Consider the following 21,324-nt stretch of genomic DNA (forward strand, 5'->3'; position numbering starts at 1 on the left):
GATTTACATTCACAGATACCTATGTGTAGAAATGTAGAAGGTGTTAATTTACAGGCCACTTTTTGAAAATTTGGTACTTTGCTTATTTTGCTCCCTTCACTTGGTTGTTTTATGCTATGGTCTGTGATCAATGGAGGTAACTACTTACCCAAGCTGAATCTGTATTATGAGCCTGTTCATAGAATCATAGAATATTAGGATTGGAAGAGATCTCATGAGGTCATCTAGTCCAATCCCCTGCTCAAAGCAGGACCAACACCAATTAAATCATCCCAGCCAGGGCTTTGTCAAGCCAGGCCTTAAAAACCTCTAAGGATGGAGATTCCACCACCTCCCTAGGTAATCCATTCCAGTGCTTCATCACCCTCCTAGTGAAATAGTGTTTCCTAATAGCCAACCTAGACCTCCCCTACTGCAACTTGAGACCATTGCTTCTTGTTCTGTCATCTGCCACCACTGAGAACAGCCTAGCTCCATCCTCTTTGGAACCCCCCTTCAGGTAGTTGAAGGCTGCTATCAGATCCCCCCTCACTCTTCTCTTCTGAGACTAAATAACCCCAGTTCCCTCAGCCTCTCCTCATAAGTCATCTGCCCCAGCCCCCTAATAATTTTTGTTGCCCTCCGCTGGACTCTCTCCAATTTGCCCACATCCCTTCTGTAGTGGGGGGACCAAAACTGGACTCAATACTCCAGGTGTGGCCTCACCAGCGCCGAATAGAGGGGAATAATCACTTCCCTCGATCTGTTGGCAATGCTCCTACTAATACAGCCCAATATGCCATTGGCCTTCTTGGCAACAAGGGCACACTGCTGACTCATATCCAGCTTCTCATCCACTGTAATCCCCAGGTCCTTTTCTGCAGAACTGCAGATTCACTGGCATGTTCACTTATTTTTTTAAAGTAAATATTTGTACTTGATAGAACAGCACAGTGCTGACTCTGGGAAGGAACGTGACTGTTTTCTCAGAATTACTGAGCTGTTCATCTTGGGTCAAATCCAGGTCACACAATGGGAATTTTGCCACAGAATTCCATGGGCCTTGGATTTGGCAACGCTATTTATGCTGTGTTTATGTTTATTCCTGACTATGTTGTCCTATGCTATTGTAAATATTTAGAGTGGCATTGTGCAAGCCTTACTCAAATTGGGGAGAACTTATTCAGCTGACCAGCCCCACTGAAGTCAATGGGCTGACTCATGAGAGTAACTCACACTGAGCATAAGGAGTTCACAATCTGGCCTAAATAATCAAAGTACTAAAATAGAAGATGTTTGTAAGGACTTCCTCCCCTCCCCCCACCACCACACATTTATATTTTTCAGAATATAAATGCTTGGGGTGAAGTTTTGTTGGGAGCAGGAGTCATTGTAATACAGAGGGTCTCAAACTTTCACACTGTAGACTGCTTGTTGGGTAAAATTCACTCCTGTGCAGAGGACCAGCACAAGACCTATGCCCCACTAATTTTCTATGGGCCAGATCCTTAGGTTTGTCTAAGCTGTGCTTGGTGCAAGATCCAGGGGTTGAGGTACAGGTGGCTATAAATATCCTTTCCATTTCCCCAGTGCTGTGGCCAGTTTTCCCCCCCGTGTAAATTAAGCCCCACGGGCACCTCCTGCTGGCACAGGTTAAGCAGAGCACACTGTCCTCTAGCCATGCCCCTCCCACTCTTGACCACACCCCCAGATGCTCCCTTTACTGGAAGGTATGCCAGCTTTAGGCAACTGGTGATTTTCTTATGACAAGGGGGATCTCCACCTGTCCTAATAGGGCAGCTTTGCAGTGCCAAGTCTGAGCTTGGGCTCGTTGTCACCACAGGGGTGAGTTTCATCCTTTCAAAACAAGATGGTCACATGGATTCCCCCTTCTCCCAATATCCCAATCACAATTCTTGCTGTGATCTCACACCATCCCTATGGCAACAATAGCACAGTATTTCTGTATTTATAACAGTCTCCAATTTGATGGGAGACTCTAATGCAATGCATTTATCTGATATCAGAAATTTGTAAATGAACAATTATGTGAAAATCTAAGATATTGCTTTTTCAAACAAATGATACGTTTATTAGCATTCAGATCTCTGGTGAAGTTATACCACCCAAAAAGTAACCACTGTACAAAATTCAGCACATGCCTTGACTTCAGCGAATTTTGTGGAGTGGGTATTATAGCAGAAGTTCAGCTATCAGAAGCACTATTCCTTTACGTTATGGAACGTGCAGAGGTGTCCAGATCAGATGTCCAATCATCAGAGATGACGATGTCATTACGCTTGTGCATGTGAATTAAGAAATAAACACATTTTCATAAATTAAAAAGCAATAAACAGCATACATGAGGATAGACAAGTTAAGTTTACAAACAGATTTTAAATTAAAGACTCCATGGCATTATTAGTACCTAAAGAAAATACATAAATATTTCAGTTATCACAGTGTAAATCTTAATAGTGTATCTTTAAATAGGTAAGTGATGTGCTTAATGATTTTTAAAAATTTGATTATGCAATGTCCTGGATTGAGTATATTGCATGTGATTATTCCTTTGTTAAACACTGAAAGAGCGTTTCCTTTTCAGGATCACTGACTTTGACTTTCTAGTGTAATGTCAACAACGCTTATGATCCTTTGAGATACCTTTCTGGCAGTTGACATTGAGGAGTTATGTAAGATAAAAATTGCATGTTTTTACAAGCTAAGTCTAATTTATGATCAGACAGAAAGGGCTAGAAAATAACACCTCAGAATGCGAGAAATAGTATTGGACATCACCTTGGTGTAGAGTGTGTAGAACAAAATAACATTTGGGGTTTTACCTCATTGCATAAGAACTGGCCAACACTTTTAAAAAATGTGTCTTTTCACATTTTAAAAAGGGCCATTGAATGAAGATTGAAATTAATTTGGACTTCAGGTATTGTATGTACCGTTAAAGTGATGATTAAAAAGAAAGTAGGGATGGGTGAATTGGCTTGGGAAATGTCCCAAAGAGTCTAAACCAGGGGTAGGCAACCTATGGCACGCGTGCAGAAGGCGGCACGTGAGCTGATTTTCAGTGGCACTCACACTGCCCGGGTCCTGACCACTGGTCCGAGGGTCTCTGCATTTTAATTTAATTTTAAATGAAGCTTCTTAAACATTTTAAAAACCTTATTTACTTTACATACAACAATAGTTTAGTTATATATTATAGACTTATAGAGACCTTCTAAAAACATTAAAATGTATTACTGGCACGCAAAACCTTAAATTAGAGTGAATAAATGAAGACTCGGCACACCACTTCTGAAAGGTTGCCGACCCCTGGTCTAAACCATGCCCTCTTTATCATAGAATCATAGAATTACAGGGTTGGAAGGGACCTCAGGAGGTCATCTAGTCCAACCCCCTGCTCAAAGCAGGACCAATCCCCAACTAAATCATCTCAGCCAGGGCTTTGTTAAGCCTGACCTTAAAAAACTCCAAGGAAGTGTGTGTGTGCCTGTCTTCCGTAACTGTACCATGGGTTTCAAACTTCCACCAGTCTGCTGTGCTATTGCTCTGCCCCTCAATGGTTTCCTTGGCACATGTGAGCGAACAGGAAATAGCAGAAGTCTGGTTCCTGTCTAAATCTCTCTTTGCTTATGTAAGAGAACATACGACAGAGGGGCCATTTTGGATGGACAGATGTTTGTAATAGCATTTAGCATAGCAAAATAGTAGACAGGCCAGATCACAGAGTCGGCCGGGAGAATTTTGCTACTTCTACAGATTAGTGGCAAACTTGCTGTACAAATACATTAATTAGGTTTTAAACTATATCTGTTTTTTCCAAAGCATCAACTAGCTTCTATGCAGACGCACAAGAACTTTCAAAGCTCAAACTGAGTTAGAATGGAAGAAAATTGCTTTCTAAGAGCCATAAAGATGAAATGTTCTACTGTTATGATGGGAATATTTCTCAGCTCTCACACTCTGGTTGCAAGATTCAAGGCTGTCTGTGAAAGGGGCACTGTCAAGTACTTTTTGTGTCTGTATAGTTTACACTTATAGTTTGTTTTTTGGATTTCCCCCCCGTCTGCTGTTTTTAAGAATTGCTTTTTAAAAGCTTGAGATTAACTGCTTTGTGTCCATAGTGCTTTGTGTCCTTCCCCCTTGTAATCCACTGGCAAGTCTCCTGTCTTTCTTACTTAGAACAGTCATTTATTCAGTGCATTTAGTACTCGGTTATTCTAGGTACTTGCATTTTACCCTGATCCAGCAAAGCATGGTAAGCATCTATTTAATTTTAGACTTCTGAGTAGCCCTATTCAAGGGAACTACTTTGGGATCCTTGCAGGACTGAGTCTTTAGAAAATATTCATCAAACGCATCTAGAGCAGTGCCGTAAAAATGAAGCACAAAATATCACAAATGAGTCAGAACTAACCAGCCCATGTACATATTCAAACGAGAGAGAGCGAGGACTCTGGCACCAAAGGAAAACCAATAGACAAAGTCCAACCACTCTATCTGAAATAGGGCTCAGTCCTCAAATTATTATAAATCAAGGGGAAAAGCAGGGAAGGGGGCAGTATATAGGACAGTTCAACCAAACCAGATGGATCTCGTCATGTGCTTTAAAGGCAGCCAAATGGGGGATTCAAGAGGACCTCTCCCAGGAGGTGTTCACAGTTATGGACCCTTAGCCATGGAGGCCTGCTCTTTGCTTAGTCCTAGGCATCAAGAGCAGACCTCAGTCAACCACATCTGCCAGGAAGGGATTATAAGGCAGACACAATACTCGATCATGTCAGAGCTCTTTCTTTAGAAACTATGCAATCTGGAACTCTCAAGGCCTAGGATTGTACTATTTCAGGAGTGACAAGGGATCAGCTAATATGTTGCAATATGGTTATGAGCTGGGAACAACCTAAAGGCTTTGATTTTGCAAAAGTCATCTGTTCCTTAATATAACAGCAGTTACTTCTCTAAAGCTGCCACATAATAGACAAGGATCAGGAATGAATTTGAGAAAGACTTCTATTCCCAGGCTAATGGATTATGGATGCTTTAAGAGTGAGGAAACACATTCCCAGTGGAGTCAATGGGTATTTTACTTTGTACTTCAATCGCTGTATATACTCAAATGGTAACTGCGTTAGAGAGAATAGTGTTTATACAGGGACAAAGGTCAGGACACACTGCCTCACTGCAGAAAGGGAAAGGAAAAATAAACCAGGAACACAGATGAGAGGGGGTTGATTAAAAATCAGGTAAATTGGAAACACGAATAGGAGCATCAGAATCCACTACACACTGATCTGCCTCCACAGCTTCCTTTTTCTGTATCGTCAGAAGGCTTTTAAGTCTCTTCATTAACCAATCCATGCATGTTTAAGTGGGATTAAAATAACTACATTAATTCAAAGACTGGTGAACTCTTTGTTTAAAGGTATTGATTTTCTTCTCTGAGCCCGTGTTGCCCAGGCAATGCAAAGAAAAATAAAAAGTCTCTTCTCTTGAAAGTAGCTATTACTTTGTTTCTCAGAAATGATTGTAGCTTTCTTCCTAATGGAACAAAAAGAGATGAGTCAAACATACATTTCTTTTCTATGTCAGAATCATCAAACACCTTCTGGCTAGAGGCAAATATGTAAAGAGCTTTAACCACTTTTTTGATTATAAGGAAAGGCTCAAAATTATTTTGAGAAATAGTTTCCAATAGAAATGGTAAATAATTGGTGTAGTCAGGAGGCAGCCATGTTGGCTTGTTCTTTATTATTCAGCATTTGCAGAACACAACATGTAAAATAACACTGTCACCACCAAAAGCTCTTCTTTCTTTTACTAACACATTTGAACAAAGGAGTTCCCTTTCCAATTCAGACCAATGGTCTATCTTATTTGGTGCTGTCTCAGACAGTCCTCAGTTCCAGAGACTTCAGAGGAAGGTTTTAGCTGGCGTGTTGAAATAGACAAATATGCAGTAACATGCCTATGGGGAAGTTTCTTCTTAACCCAGGGCAGTTTGGGAGTGTCTTTAATCCTGAAGGATGAGGGTTTAATTTATACCACTTAAAAATTGTATCCCAGCTAGTGTAATTGTAGATCTACTTTTTTAGGCTGCTTCTCATTATATGTGTAAAATCTAGGCAGCCTGATATGGGCCTACACCCATCAACACTATTCATCACCATAGTGTCTGAACCTGGCCACTAGTGCAGTTCTCATGCACATCTGGAGTCCCATTAGTCAACTGCAATGCAGGGTCAGGGCTTTATACAGTCTCTCAGAAAATAGCTTCTGTTTTTGTTTTTGTTTTTAAAGGGTGAGCTATGCAAATGCCAAAAAAAGAGGGAAGCCTTAAATTCCATGCTAACTTTGCACTCAAATTCAGCAGCCATTTAAAAAAGCCCTCTCTCCTTGGTTTTAAACTATAGTGGATTTTTTTGTGAACGTACTAGAAACTCTTGCAAAATAGTGTTTTATAATGAAAACACTGCCACATCTCTAACTTAACCCTGCTCTCTTACTCTTAAAAAAATTCTAAATAGGATTATTAAAAACATAGAAGGCTTTCAAAATATTATTCTGGAGAAAATGGTGTTTGCATTCTGCCCTTTTAATCACACTTTCTCTCATAGACTTTAAGGTCAGAAGGGACCATTATGATCATCTAGTCTGACCTCCCTCTTGACAGTGCTCTTTAAGGGGAAAGAGACTTTCAGCTCCAGTAATTGCAGGTAGTGAAGAAATGACCATGTAGAGGTGAATTTTAAAGTATCCTTTGCATTTACAAGAGGTGTAAAAGTCACAGTTGCAGGAGAGGGGGCACTTTCCCATCAGTTGATTTCAAACATCATAATGATGTTAAGAAATACTGAACCAGCTGGAACATTCATTTCACTGAGTCTGTAGACTGACCCACGCAATTTGATTAATCTGGGACTGGTGCCATTGTAATCAGCTCATAAAGAGTTCCTGTTGTGTAAATAACAGCCCTTCAGTTACTGTAGGAAACAGGGCCATTTAATGGGAATCTGTATTAATAAGTACCGGAGCAGCCTAGGAGAATGAACGGGGTGTGGAACCTCCTGGGCAGCTATTAGGGACTGGCTCAGCAAAGAGTTGTGCACTGTTGGGGGGAAGACTGTTACCCAGCCATATGTCCAGCAGAGGCCCAAGCTCCAGTCAGGGAATTCAGTTTGAGAGTGCCCAGGCTCTGGAGGGGCAAGACATGAGACTGAATGTTAGGAACCATTAAGAAAGGGATAGACAATAAAACAGAAAATATCTATGCCACTATAAAAATCCATGATAGGCCCATACCTTGAATACTGTGTGCAGTTCTGGTCACCCCATCTCAAAAAATGTATATTAGAATTGGAAAAGTTACAAAGAAGGGCAACAAAAATGATTAAGGATAGGAAACAGTTTCCAAATGAGGAGACTTCTCAGCTTGGAAAAGAGACGACTAAGAGAGGAAATGATACAGGTTGGTAAATCGTGAATGATGTGAAGAAAGTGAAGAGGGAAGTGTTATTTACTCCTTCACATAACACAAGAACCAGGGGTCACCCAGTGAAATTAATAGTCAACAAGTTAAAAACAAACATCAGGAAGTACTTCTTCACACAACACAAAGTCAACATGTGGAGCTCATTGCAAAGGGATGTTGTGAAGGCTAACACTATAATAATGTTCAAAAAAAGAATTCAATATGTTCTTGGAGGATAGGTCCATCAATGGCTATTAGCCAAGATGTTCAAGGGTGCCCTTGGCCTCTGATTGCCAGAAGATGGGAATGGATGACAGCAGGGCCGCCCAGAGGATTCAGGGGGCCTGGGGCAAAGCAATTTCAGGGGACCCTTCCATAAAAAAAGTTGCAATACTATAGAATACTATATTCTCGTGGGGGCCCCTGTGGGGCCCAGGGCCTGGGGCAAATTGCCCCACTTGCCCCCCCCCACTCTGGGCAGCCCTGGATGACAGGGGATGGATCACTCAATGATTGCCTGTTCTGTTCATTCCCTCTGAAGCACCTGGCACTGACCTCTGTCAGAAGACAGGATACTGGGCTAGAAGGACCATTGGCCTGACCCAATATGGTTGTTCTTATAACCCATAGGTGGAGAGTTTCTGGTGAAGTAGCTGACTGAAGGTTTCTTTGTCTTTTTCTGTTAAATACATAAGATCCTCCAAAGGGGACACGCTTTAATACTAGGAAGTCTGCTTGTACTAGTTTATACTTGAGGTAAGGGGAAACTGGGGAAGTGGCTCACCTGTAGCACCACACCTGACCACAGTGGGCACACCAGGGTGACCTCCAGACCATTACAAGCTCCCATTCCTGTGTAGTACCTTGCCATCTACCCATGCTACCTGTGTTCTGATCCCTAACTGGGAGTGGTCTACCTTCATATCCTCCAGCTCAGTATCCTCAGTCCTACCCTGCTTGCAGTTTCTCCAGCCTCACCCATTCCTAGTGTTTGAACCAACAGAGCAATGGCCCGTAAGAAGCCTGTGTATCACTGTGCAGGCACCCAGTCATATGAATACATCTTTGGGCTGAAGTGAGCAAAACTCATGAATTTAACAAAGAGGAACATCCAGCCGTATGAAGGTATATCTATGCAGCTGCTGACCAATCATGGATTGAGTAGACCAGACAGCAGTGCAGGGAGAAGATTAAGCGACTCAAGGTGATCTACTGGAAGGCCAGCAATAAGGATAACAGATTCAGTGATGCCTCAACAACCTGTCGGTTTTACAGTGAATTGGACCATATTCTGAGCACACAACCTCATTTCAGAATGGAGGCATGTGTTTGGGATAGGTGTGTGTTTGGAACCTGGATGTCTGCAAAGACATGACCCCATCCCCACAGTCAGACTGCAAGGAGAGAAAGAGGAAGAGGGGAGTGGTCATAGGCTCGGAGAGGAGCTTGTCAATGCACTATGCAACAGCCCCATTATTCTGCCCAAGTATAGTCGCCATGCAGCTCAAATATGTGAGCAGAAACGGCATCGCTTACAGCCTTTGCTGTAGCAGACCTTGCAGCCATAACGGGTTCTTTTGTTGGTTGTCTTTAATTACATGCCAATTCAAATGACGAGGAATCCACTCCAGCCCAAAGTACTTGCCCGTAAACTGACAAATATTGTGAAGCATACAAAATGCCCCAATCACATGCATGGTGTTCAACATACCGCAAGGCAGACGAGTCAGTGAACTGTGTCATCTTGCCTTTAGTCAGCCAAGGCACATTCCACCACAATCCTGCACTTCCTCATGCCGTAGTTGAACTGCATCTTGTCCTGTTGGCTCAGCTTCATCAACCAGGGCTCTAAAGGATATGTTGCCGCAATCAGCTGTTTCACGGCATGCAGGAGGAAGGGCATGCTCAGGGGAGGTGGCGGAACTGGGTGGGAAGAGGCGGGGTGAGGATGGGGCCTTGGGAGATGGGGTGGGTGGGGGCAGAGCAGGCACGGGAAGAGGCAGGATGGGGGGGTGGGGTTGGGGAAAGGGGTCGGGTGAGGGCGGGCCCTGGGGCAGAGCGGGGGATTGAGCACTCCCTGGGCCCAGAGGAAGCCAGCGCCTATGGCCTTTCCTCATGGAAAGTTCTGGGGCCACTGCTGGTCCCACAGTGTGTGCTTGTGTTCCTGGCCTAAGAGTGGCATGAGGGTCATCTGCCATTAAAAACATCTTCAGCTCAGTCCACACCTCCACATTCACAAAGTCCTAGTCAGTAACTGTTATGCCTCTCTGAGCAGTAAGTCACCATCCCTGTCTTTGCAGGCCTTAAAACAGCTTCTGGAACCCCCCCAGCCCCAGCCACTGTTTTCTGGCAAAAGGCACGAAAAAAGACACTTCCTCCTAAAAAAGCAGCAGCTCTCAGTCCTGGTAATTAAGGATAGGAGGAGCCATAACATCAGCATGTAGCAGTGTATCACCATACCAGCTGGGTCTCTGCCAGGAAATGAATTTTGCTGGCTTAGATCATTTCTTCCCATAATCCCAAGAGTGAACAGACAAAAACAACATGTTGTGAATGTGAGAATAGAGTGTGAACATGGAATTGTGGCAATAAGAATCTCAGGCTATCAGCCCAGATAGCTGTACTGCTTGTCATGCCCACATACAGTGTTAACAAGGTGGGGACGAGTAATGGCAGAATAGGTTAGTACAGTACTGGGGTAGGCTACCACGCATTGACAAGCACGATTACTTACCCCATGGTTAGTATGCAGTGTAGACAAAGCCATGGCTGAGCAGGAGAGTGTTTTCTCCTTTTGGGTTAAGGAGGCAGCGTGGTTGTGAGTGCTGGCAATTGTAGAGTTTTCACTGTAATCTTCGTATGCAGAAGTAGCGCTACTGCAATCACCATGGTTACCTATTCCCACAGCCAAAAATAGGGAATGCAACCCAACGCTGGAGTATAATTGGCCTGTCCCAGTGATATTGTACGTTACACTTGTGCTTGACAACATTATGATTCCAATTGCTTTATTGCATAGGTCTGGTTTTAGATGTGGAAAAACAGAGAAACTAATCAAATCTTTCCTGACCTGCAGACAGAAATAATGAAATAGAAGAAACCAAGTCCCTAAGCACCACTTATGCCCTTAATGTAGGTCTCAAGTGGTGCACAGAGCATTCTGCAAGCCCTCTGCACTGGAGTGAATTTCACCCTATAGCCATATTTTGTAATACAAAATAATTGTTAGACCACTGGTGAGGTAGTCCAGGCTCTTATCTCGGATACTGGCCAGCACAAGATCTTTCAGGAGCAAAGGGCAAGAAAACTCATGATGGAATAACGTGTACCAATTAAAAGGATCCAGAACACAAGCAATGCATCCCCATTAGTAGTCACTGCCTGCGATTAGCAGCTGCATGATTAAGAAACTATCTGGAAGGACACTAAGGATGCAGAATGGTGAGGAAGAGGGAAAGTGTGAGAAAAGAGCATATGTTTGTTGTTTTCTTTTTTCTATCACCCAGCCAGAGGGATGCCTTTTCCCCCTCTTTTTCTTTCCTCTCCCTATAATTCTGTTTTCTCCTCTGAAAACCAACCTGTGACTAAGAGGGAGTCAAAGACAGTAACTCATAATCCATTAGCCTGGGAATAGAAGTCTTTCTCAAATTCATTCCTGATCCTTGTCTATTATGTGGCAGCTTTAGAGAAGTAACTGCTGTTATATTAAGGAACAGATGACTTTTGCAAAATCAAAGCCTTTAGGTTGTTCCCAGCTCATAACCATATTGCAACATATTAGCTGATCCCTTGTCACTCCTGAAATAGTACAATCCTAGGCCTTGAGAGTTCCAGATTGCATAGTTTCTAAAGAAAGAGCTCTGACATGATCGAGTATTGTGTCTGCCTTATAATCCCTTCCTGGCAGATGTGGTTGACTGAGGTCTGCTCTTGATGCCTAGGACTAAGCAAAGAGCAGGCCTCCATGGCTAAGGGTCCATAACTGTGAACACCTCCTGGGAGAGGTCCTCTTGAATCCCCCATTTGGCTGCCTTTAAAGCACATGACGAGATCCATCTGGTTTGGTTGAACTGTCCTATATACTGCCCCCTTCCCTGCTTTTCCCCTTGATTTATAATAATTTGAGGACTGAGCCCTATTTCAGATAGAGTGGTTGGACTTTGTCTATTGGTTTTCCTTTGGTGCCAGAGTCCTCGCTCTCTCTCGTTTGAATATGTACATGGGCTGGTTAGTTCTGACTCATTTGTGATATTTTGTGCTTCATTTTTACGGCACTGCTCTAGATGCGTTTGATGAATATTTTCTAAAGACTCAGTCCTGCAAGGATCCCAAAGTAGTTCCCTTGAATAGGGCTACTCAGAAGTCTAAAATTAAATAGATGCTTACCATGCTTTGCTGGATCAGGGTAAAATGCAAGTACCTAGAATAACCGAGTACTAAATGCACTGAATAAATGACTGTTCTCAGTAAGAAAGACAGGAGACTTGCCAGTGGATTACAAGGGGGAAGGACACAAAGCACTATGGACACAAAGCAGTTAATCTCAAGCTTTTAAAAAGCAATTCTTAAAAACAGCAGACGGGGGGAAAATCCAAAAAACAAACTATAAGTGTAAACTATACAGACACAAAAAGTACTTGACAGTGCCCCTTTCACAGACAGCCTTGAATCTTGCAACCAGAGTGTGAGAGCTGAGAAATATTCCCATCATAACAGTAAAACATTTCATATTTATGGCTCCTATCTGAAATCACCTTCTAGGTCCCTCCGGCAACAACAGAACAGAAAACACTAAATCATCTATAGATAAAACAAAACAAGATAGAATGACATACTACTAAAACTAATACATAGAACAACTTTATGCCCACAGGATAGGTACCATAGGCATAAAAGTAGTGATGTGTGAATAGGTGAATATTAATATTTGGGAGAATTTGATAGCCGGAGTCCTACTATTCAGGTATCAGGACCCCCAAATAAGAATATAATGCACATCTGAGTACCAAATTGGCATTTGCAACATATGCAGCAAAATATTTGGGGGTAGCTGAGTTAAGAATTGGAATTTTTTAATTTTATGTTAGCTTAGGCTGGAAGAGGAAGACTAGTGGTCTTTTATCTCCTTCCCCTCTGATGTCTTCAAAAGTACCCAAGCTTTTCCTTTTTTCCTTGTCGGAGAGTCCAGTTAGCATAAACTCCCCTCCTGCGTCTTAGGGATCCATCATTGGGCCCTCCTCTCCCACTCTAAGTCATGTCAGTAGATATCTTCACAGGGCGGGCACCTTGCCCACTCACCTTCTTACAGCACCGGGAATTAGAACATTCCTGCAATACTAGCCTTTTAACTCACTAAAGTAAAGACACCCAAGAGTGCACTGTACCATGGGGCAGGGTTTCCCAATATTCCAGTCTACTCTGGGGTATGTCTAGTTGAGAGTTTTAAAGGGCATGTGCAACAAAGCCAAAGAACGTGTTTCCTGGTCCTGATGCTTGGATGATGGGAAAGAAAAATAAGCAGTCTCCTTACATCTCTTCTGAAGATAGTTACTGGGGGGATTTAGGGCATATGGACCTACTGACTGGCTCCCTAGAGTAACTGAATGGAAAAGAGGGACTGCTAATCACTGAAGATCCAGAAGGGAACCAGTCGGACACCCTATGAAGACACTGGGCATGAAGGGAAGGCCATCAGACCACCTTCTGTCCAGAATTCACCCTATAGTTAGGAAGCCTAAGTCCTAATAGGGGAAAGAGGTCCTGCAAAAAGGGAATAACCCTGCCCAGCCAACATATTTCTTCTGTGGGCAGGCTGTAGTGACATACACCCAAACACCCCATTTGGGCAAAGGGAAATGAACACTAAGGCCTGGTCTACAGTGTGTGTGTGGGGGGGTCGATCTAAGTTACGCAACTTCAGCTATGTGAATAGCATATCTGAAGTAGATGTACTTAGATCTACTTACTGCGGTGTCTTCGCTGCGGTAAGTCAACTGCTGACGCTCCCCCGTCGACTCTGCTTGTGCCTCTCGCTCCGGTGAAGTACCGGAGTTGACAGGAGAGCGCTTGGTGGTAGATTTATCGCGTCTTCACTAGACACGATAAATTGACCCCTGCTGGATCAATCACTCCAGAGGTAAGTGTAGACATGCCCTAAGAAGACATCTTCTCAGTATTTGGGCCAGGGCAAGAGAGACAAAGCATGGGGATGAATCTCATTTTCAGAACTGGTTATAGCTAGCAATACTACACAGTTTGAGTCAAAGAGAGGGTTACTCACTTTGTGCAGTAACTGAGATGTGTGTTCCTGTGGGTGCTCCACTTCAGGTGTCAGCGCATCCCAGCGCCATTGATCGGAGATTTATGGTAGCAGTGTCTGCACGGGTCACGCGTGCGCAGTAGGTGTCTCGCGGTGCTGTTGGTGCTGGGTGTAGTGTGCGCACCACCCAAGCCCTCCAGTTCCTTCTCTACCGCAGCGTCCTAGTGGCGAACTCCGAAGTAGATGGGAGGAGGGCGGGTAGTGGAGCACCCACAGGGACACACATCTCGAAGTACCTGAGTTACTGCACAAGGTGAGTAACCCTCTCTTCTTCTTCAAGTGCTGTCCCTGTGCGTACTCCACTTCAGGTGACTGTACAGCAGTGCCCCTCAGAAGGCAGGAGGGACTTTGGGTTCATTTGAGTCATAGTGGTAAGTACAGTTAGGCCCACTATGGCATAAGCCTTGGAGTCTTGAGTGATTGCATACTGCTCAGTGAATGTGTGGACAGAGGCCTAAGTGACCACCCTACAAATCTCTAGTATCGAAACATTATTTAGGAACACTATAGAGGTTGAAACTGATCATGTGGAGTGCGCTCTGATGTGCATAGGCGAGTCCGTGTTCCGAATATGATAGCAATATTGAATGCATGCAGAGATCCATTTAGACAGTCCCTGAGTGGAGATTGCGCAGCCTTTCGAACGTTAGGTAGTAGAAACAAAAAGTCTAGAAGATTTCCGGAAAGGTTTGGTCCTTTCCATGTAAAACACTAACACATGCCTGATTGCTATTTTTTTCAAAGGTTTGGCAAGAGTGATGAACACTGCCCCTGAGCTCCGTTTTCAGCCGAGGACAGATGAGAAGAAACTGGAGGGCTCAGGTCATGCGCATGCTGGATGCGGCACCAACAGCACCACAAGATGGCTACTGTGCATGCGCGACACTGCTACCATAAATCTCTGATCGGCGGTGCCGGGACGCACCAACAGCTGAAGTGGAGCACCCACAGGGACAGCACTAGAAGAAGAATGTATTGTTTTTAAGAGGTTAGAGGAGGGACATTCTCAACCTGATTCTGATCTCATATATTAGCATCAGTTGCTCCATATCTTGTAAGATCAGCTGATCTTTTTCAATAACATATGTTTTCAGGGACAGCATCTGAGACAGGAATAGATTTTGTGTACCTCTGGTTTTGGGTGAAACACTTTGTGTCTGATTTTCAGAGAGGCTGAAGTTATATAGCTGCCAAGGAGGGTCATCAGCACCTCTGAAAATCAGGCACAAGGAGTTTCAAAGTTGGGCACCCAAATACCTGGGGCACAGAAAATCAGTGAAGGCTTGTGAACTTGTGGCCACTGTTCGGTGTGTCTTACTTCCATGTTGCTTTATCTTACTCTGCTGGATGAGGCTATAGAGCTGTAAATAATTACATTATTATTACTGAAAATGCTTTCAGTTCTCTTTGGCTTTATTGGGGAACAGAGTGCTTTTCCTTGGTGTTGTCCCTTTTGTTCTCTGTCACTTATTTTTGTTTAACTGAGGTTGTTAAATATAGTGTAAATTAGCTAGAGCTTTCAAAGGTAACTTGGAAATTTTTGCTGAACATACAAGGATTTTATGAGGAACTACATAAGAGATTTAAGAGAAATTGAAATGGAGATATGTGTGGTTCTGTTGTATTGTCTTCATTCTCAACAAGTAGGTTGGTGGAGAAAATTACAAAAATGTCTGTTGTGAATGGCAGAGCAGCAATGCCATGCAATGTGTGCCCTTTTAAATTAAAATGTACATTCTTTTTTGAATACTTGATCTTACTGTGACTAAAATATTAGATGCAGAAATGTTTCCTAGAGTGTAATCCAGCAGAAGCTAATAAACTTAATTATTTGCTGAAGAGAAAACTTCAGATAAGAATCCATATGACATAAAAATGAGTTAGTTATCTCATAATACCTTGTAAATCAGTGGTGCCAAACACTGGATCTAGTCTACTTAAAGTACTGATCCGACCTTCATGAAGCATTCAGATGCAGCAGAATACAATACTTCATTTTTTTAAAATAAAAATCTCTAGCCCTTTCTGTTGCAAAGAAAACTTGCCAAATGTGAGCCAAGTATAATTGATATAAAATCAATGAAGAGTTGTCTGAGTCTGTAGAGAGCATCAAACAAAAGCTCCAAGAAATGTGAACTGGACTTATTCATCTCAGTGGATTGTTGACTTGAAAGCCTTATAATGGCACTTAATGATCTGTATTTTAAATATTTTAGGAATGCAGTAGTGCACCCTAATTTGTACATTTACCAGAACTTCTTGTGCAAATTGGGTAATTGCATGTGCAAATGACCAAGTAAACACAGGGCAGACATAGCAATGGTTCTAAAAGTACTTTGCCTTATTTTTCCCCAGTGAGAGATGCTGATTGCAACAGTAACTTTGCTAACTAACTAAAGTCATATCTAGGAACAGAAAATGTAGGCCATACCTATAAAATGCAGAGACTGAAAAAGATGTAGGGGTCATAATGGACAAATAACTCAACGGGAGGCGGGAGCTCCCAGCGTGATGCTGTGACAAAAATGGCTAGTGTGATCAATGGATGTATAAACAGGGTAGTAGTGAGCAGGAGTAGGGAGATTATTTTACCTCCCTATAGGGCATGGTGAGACCAGTATTAGAATACAGTGTACAATTCTGGTGTCTATATTTTATAAAGGATGTTGAACAATTTGAAAGCAGGACTGTAGTGTAAAAGCAGGACTGTAGTGTTACATAGGTGCCATATTCTACTCAATCTTTGTGCAAACCTGTTTGATTGAAAGTGGGAAGATTGCTATGGATTACGGGTAGCTTTACAGACCCAGCCAAAAATCTTTGTTAAAATATAGCCCCTTCTTCACACAATGAGGATCACGACCAGGACGTGGGTGGTCAGACATAATGGTCAGAGCAGGATCTGGAGGATGTCAGGTACTAGAAGATCAGAGGGCAAACCAAGAGTCAGGCAGAGTCAGAGTATGGGGTCTCTTCACTCACACACACTCACTCACACACACACACACACGCAGGCTGAAGCAGAGGAAGAGAGAGAGGCAGGCAGTCTCTTGTTGCTCAGACAGCTCCCCATCATAGCTTCCCAGTTTAAGTACTGGTATCAGCCAATCAGTGGGCTGCTAGGAGGTGCCACTCTCAGGTCCTGCTGGGTGGTACTTCCTGCTGAGCCCAGCCTCAGACAGTCCTCCTGCAAGAACCCAGCCTAAGCTTTGGAGGGGGCTGTGGAGACTTCAGCAGTTGAGAACCCCCCATGATCCCAGGTTCTAGCCATGCAGGCTCTTACAATGAGTTTGATATGCCTTTCTATAAACCCCTATATGCCTTTCTTCTTGTGATGATTTTCTCTAAGAGTCTGATGAAATCTGCTATCCAAACACCAACAAATAGAGGTACTATTCAAATATCACTTAGATTTGGACATTACAAACAATAGAAATACTGGGATTCATTGCTGGCTCTCCAGGGTGCTGTCTGTGTTTGTGTAAAAGATAGAAAAGCCCAAGCCTGAGATTTTCACATGCAATGGAAGCTGGACACCCAACTACATTTGCTCTTTTGAAAATTCCATCCCATCTAAAATATATATATTTAAATATTTAGACTGTAAGCTCTTTGGGAAGAGAATGTCCACCTATGACAATGGGGTCCCGGTCCTTGGTTGGGGCTCCTAGTCTGTAGAGTAATACAAATCATAAATAATAGGAAACTTAACTGGGAAACTTAATGTATTGGGCTTATAAGTAGTTGAAGTTCTTTGGTTTGTGTTATACAGGAGGTCACACTAGATGATTCAGTGGTCCATTCCAGCCTTAAGATCGACCAATCTATATATTGATGAATTTATGCCCTAAATATTAAGTGTAATGTATAGATTTAGTCACCAGATGGCATCGCTATGTGCATTTAAACCTATCAATGCTATATCAAGAATAGGCATTGACTACTGTAGGCTTTATGGATCAATAAGCTGATATCACTTTTCTCTCATTTTTCCCATCTGTAAAATGGGGATAATAATACTTCCCCTACATCCCATGAAAGCAAAAGCCTCTTAAAACCTAAAGTGTTTATTAATGTGCCATAGAGGAAACAAGCTCAATCAGGAAAAGTTTGTTCCATTAACTTGTTCATACCTTTGAAAAAATGTCACTCCAGGAGCTAAGGCCATCTGGCATATGGTGTTATATAAATCCAAACCTGTGTACAATCTGTTTTTTTCCTGTTGCTTGTCACTCTCTCCCTATTTCACAGCTACGCTAACCAAGATCACAGAAGTACTGAGCCTTGCTGAGTTCACCTGTAACATTGTTCTCAGTAACTTTTCTCTTGGTATTTGTTGCATTACAGGCAGATTTATGAATAGTGCCACCACCAAATTCAAGGGAATTAGAAGGGGAAAGTGAGCCAGGCAAGTTATCTCCAAGATGTAAAGTCTGAATCTTAATAAAAGGTCTTGTTCTTGTTCTGCTATTTGTAGGACGAATAAAGGTTTAGGAGACCAGTTCTTATTTTAGATTTAATCAAGGACAAGCTCATGGTCTAAACCAGTTCACCCATCCTTACGTTGAGATCAGATGAGGAATGTCTCAGGAAAATACACCGTTTCAGATCAACATATACTTTCCCATAATTCAACAGACCTATTTTAACATATAAGTAGACACCTCTCATTATGTAAATGAACAAAAGTCATCAAAATAGTGAGTGCCTCAAGCATTATGTTTTTTAAAAATGTATATTTGGGATTGAAATAGAAAACCCAATCTCTTTTTTTGTGTAATAAAAAGTTGAGGGAGGAGAATGGCAGAAATGGCATGCTGACAAATTATCCATGTGAAATGTGTCTTTTACTCAGTTCTTCATTAAACATGGGTAATTATCTTAGCAACTGCCATATCACTTCAAACCCTCTAGCAAATGTGAAGTACAGAGCACTTTCCTAAACAAACTTAGCCATGAGATTTAATTACGGGAAATGACGCATTTTTCAGAACGTTCTTGGGGAGGGAAAACTTATTTCAAGCTGGAAATGTGTGTATGCTTTTTTAAAAAATGTTATTAATACATGTTTTCCCTAAACATTGTAAATGGCTGTTGTGGAGGTCCCCCTCCTCTTTTTTCTTATTCTAAAATTATTGGTTTGAAAATCTGAGTCACTCTACATAAGAAAAAGGAACACACACACACACACACACACACACACACACACACAGAGGCAGCTGGATTCTCCTCTCCCTTGCAACACAGTAAGTCTAGACTAACTCCACTGAAAATATGATTCTTTAAGATATGATTAAGGTTGCGAGTCTATCACTGAGGTCATGGAAGTCAGATTCTGTGACTTTCTGGGACCTCCGGGACTTCTGCAGTAGCCAGTGCAGCTGACCCTAGGGCTGCCCGAGCAGCTTCGGTGCCTCGGGGGCAGCGGCTGCTGATCGGGTGGTCCAGGCAGCTGGCCCCAGAGGCTGCCAGAGCAGCAGCGGTCCCTGGCGTGGCCCTGGAGCACCCTGGGCCAGCCATCCCCAGTGGAGCAGCAGCGGTGCCCTGGGCCGTGCCCCTGTCCAGTAGTAGAAGCAGTAGCATCCCGGTCCTTCCACCTCCCCCCCCCCCCCGGAGCAGCAGTGGCGCCTCAGAGCCTCTTCACTTAAGCAGCAGCACCCCCTGGAGCCTCCCCCCTAAGCAGCAGCGGCACCCCAGAGCCCCCCAGAGCACCTACGATTTAGTCAGGGGTATTTATAGTACAAGTCACGGACAGATCACGGGCCATGAATTTTTGTTTATTCCCTGTGACTTTTATTGTCCATGACTTTTACTAAAAATACCCATGACTAAAATGTAGCCTTAGATATGATGTATGTGCAGTTGCTGGACAGGCTTTTAAAAACTGGCTCTCTTGCATGTATAACATAGTAGCATATTTTCCCAAAATGTTGGGAGAAGAAGTTTTCATGTGTTCATTTGCACACTGATCAGTACATTCTGGTCATTATTATTATTATTTTTATTGTGTTAGCACCTAGAGGCCCCAACCAAGATCCGGCTCCCTTTGTGCTCAGCCCTGCACAAACATATAGTGAGGCTACGTCTTCACTAAAGATTTAACTGGTTGTGAATCACAAGCTTTCTGGTTAACATACTTTGTGTTCAGATACAAACACCTTCAGTCATGCCATCTCTGTGCCATGCAGCGGCCACCACACTCTGAGATCTAGACAGGGGTGGATTAATAAATTTGCCACCCCTAGGCCGTCAAAAAATTGCCGCTTCCCTCCGCCCCCCCCGCCACCTCACCTCCACTCCCCCACGGCAAGCCAGGGAGGGAGAGGGGAGAAGGGGAGTTGTGGCGCGCTCGGGGGATGGCGGCAGCGGAGCAGGGGTGAGCTGGGGCAGGGAGTGGTTCCCTGCCCCCCCACCCAAGAGTTACTCCCGTGCCCGCCGGCCCCAGCTCACTTCCGCTATCCCCCGAACACGCCGCTACTCGCTTCTCCTCCCTCCCTCCCAGCGCTTTCGCGCGGCAAGCCTGGGAGGGAGGGGGGAGAAGGGGAGTTGCGGCGTGCTCGTGGGGATGGCGGCGGCGGTGGAGCAGAGGTGACCTGGGGCGGGCCGGGGAGCGGTTCCCGGCCCCCTGTTACTCCCCGCACCCACGGGCCCTAGCTCACCTCTGCTCCGCCTCCTCCGAGCGCGCTGCAACTCGCTTCTCCCTCCCTCCCAGCGCGGCAAGCCTGGGAGGGAGGTGGAAGGAGGGAAGTGCGGCGCGCCTGGGGGAGGAGGCAGGTCGGGGCTTTGGGGAAGGGGCAAGAGCAAATTTGCCGCCCCGGCAAATTTGCCGCCCTAGGCCTAGGCCTTGTTGGCCTAGGCGATAATACACCGCTGGATCTAGGGCAAGCCAAAAGTTACCTTGAATTACTACAAAGCCAGACAAGCTATCTGCACAGCCACAACCAGTCACAACAATCAAGAGATGAAGGTCCACCAATCCCTTCCCACATTATTATTTTTGTTATTATAAAGAATATTACAAAATATGTGGGTGGGTTTTAGCCTTAGCCTCAACATTGGAAAGGAACAGCTTATAGGAGCTGATCGCAGTAGCTTTGAAACCCCATCCATTCAAATCCTACAATTATTTGGGGGATATTTCCCAATGTAACCACCCAGTGTTGCAGTAGAGCAATAATGGCCTTGCAAACCTTCATGACCACTGTGCCAACAGTGGATTTGCCAACAACAGATCCCTAACAATCAGTTTCCACAGGGTAATAGCAACATTCTGGACCATTATTGCCTCTCTCTCATAACCAGAGGTTCTGGTACTCCGACAAGCTCCTCTCACAGCTACAGCAATGTGGCCTTCCTCATGTAAAAGTTCTGAGCCCACTACTGGTCATCTCATATTTTCATCATTATGTAGTCCTCCCACACTTGTGGTCCTAATCCAGGGGCAGCAGTTTGAATAGGGTGGGGGAGGTCTGCCATGGAAGACAGCATCAACTGGACCCATGACTATGTGGTGCTGACCTTGTCTCCCTTGGTTTGTAAC

General features: G+C 43.7%; 1 long non-coding RNA gene across 1 annotated transcript; it reads right to left on the bottom strand.

The window, feature by feature from the left end:
• Positions 1 to 2,044: 2,044 nt before the first annotated feature.
• LOC101934523 (uncharacterized) lies at positions 2,045 to 11,027 on the bottom strand. Its single transcript, XR_256032.4, has 3 exons — positions 10,200 to 11,027; positions 9,177 to 9,313; positions 2,045 to 5,535 (listed from the first exon to the last, which is right to left on the bottom strand). It is a non-coding gene; the product is annotated as an uncharacterized LOC101934523 (long non-coding RNA).
• Between the last annotated feature and the right edge of the window lie 10,297 nt (positions 11,028 to 21,324).

The sequence above is a fragment of the Chrysemys picta genome, chromosome 6, assembly GCF_011386835.1.
Source record: "Chrysemys picta bellii isolate R12L10 chromosome 6, ASM1138683v2, whole genome shotgun sequence".
In the NCBI taxonomy this organism is placed as follows: Eukaryota; Metazoa; Chordata; order Testudines; family Emydidae; genus Chrysemys; species Chrysemys picta.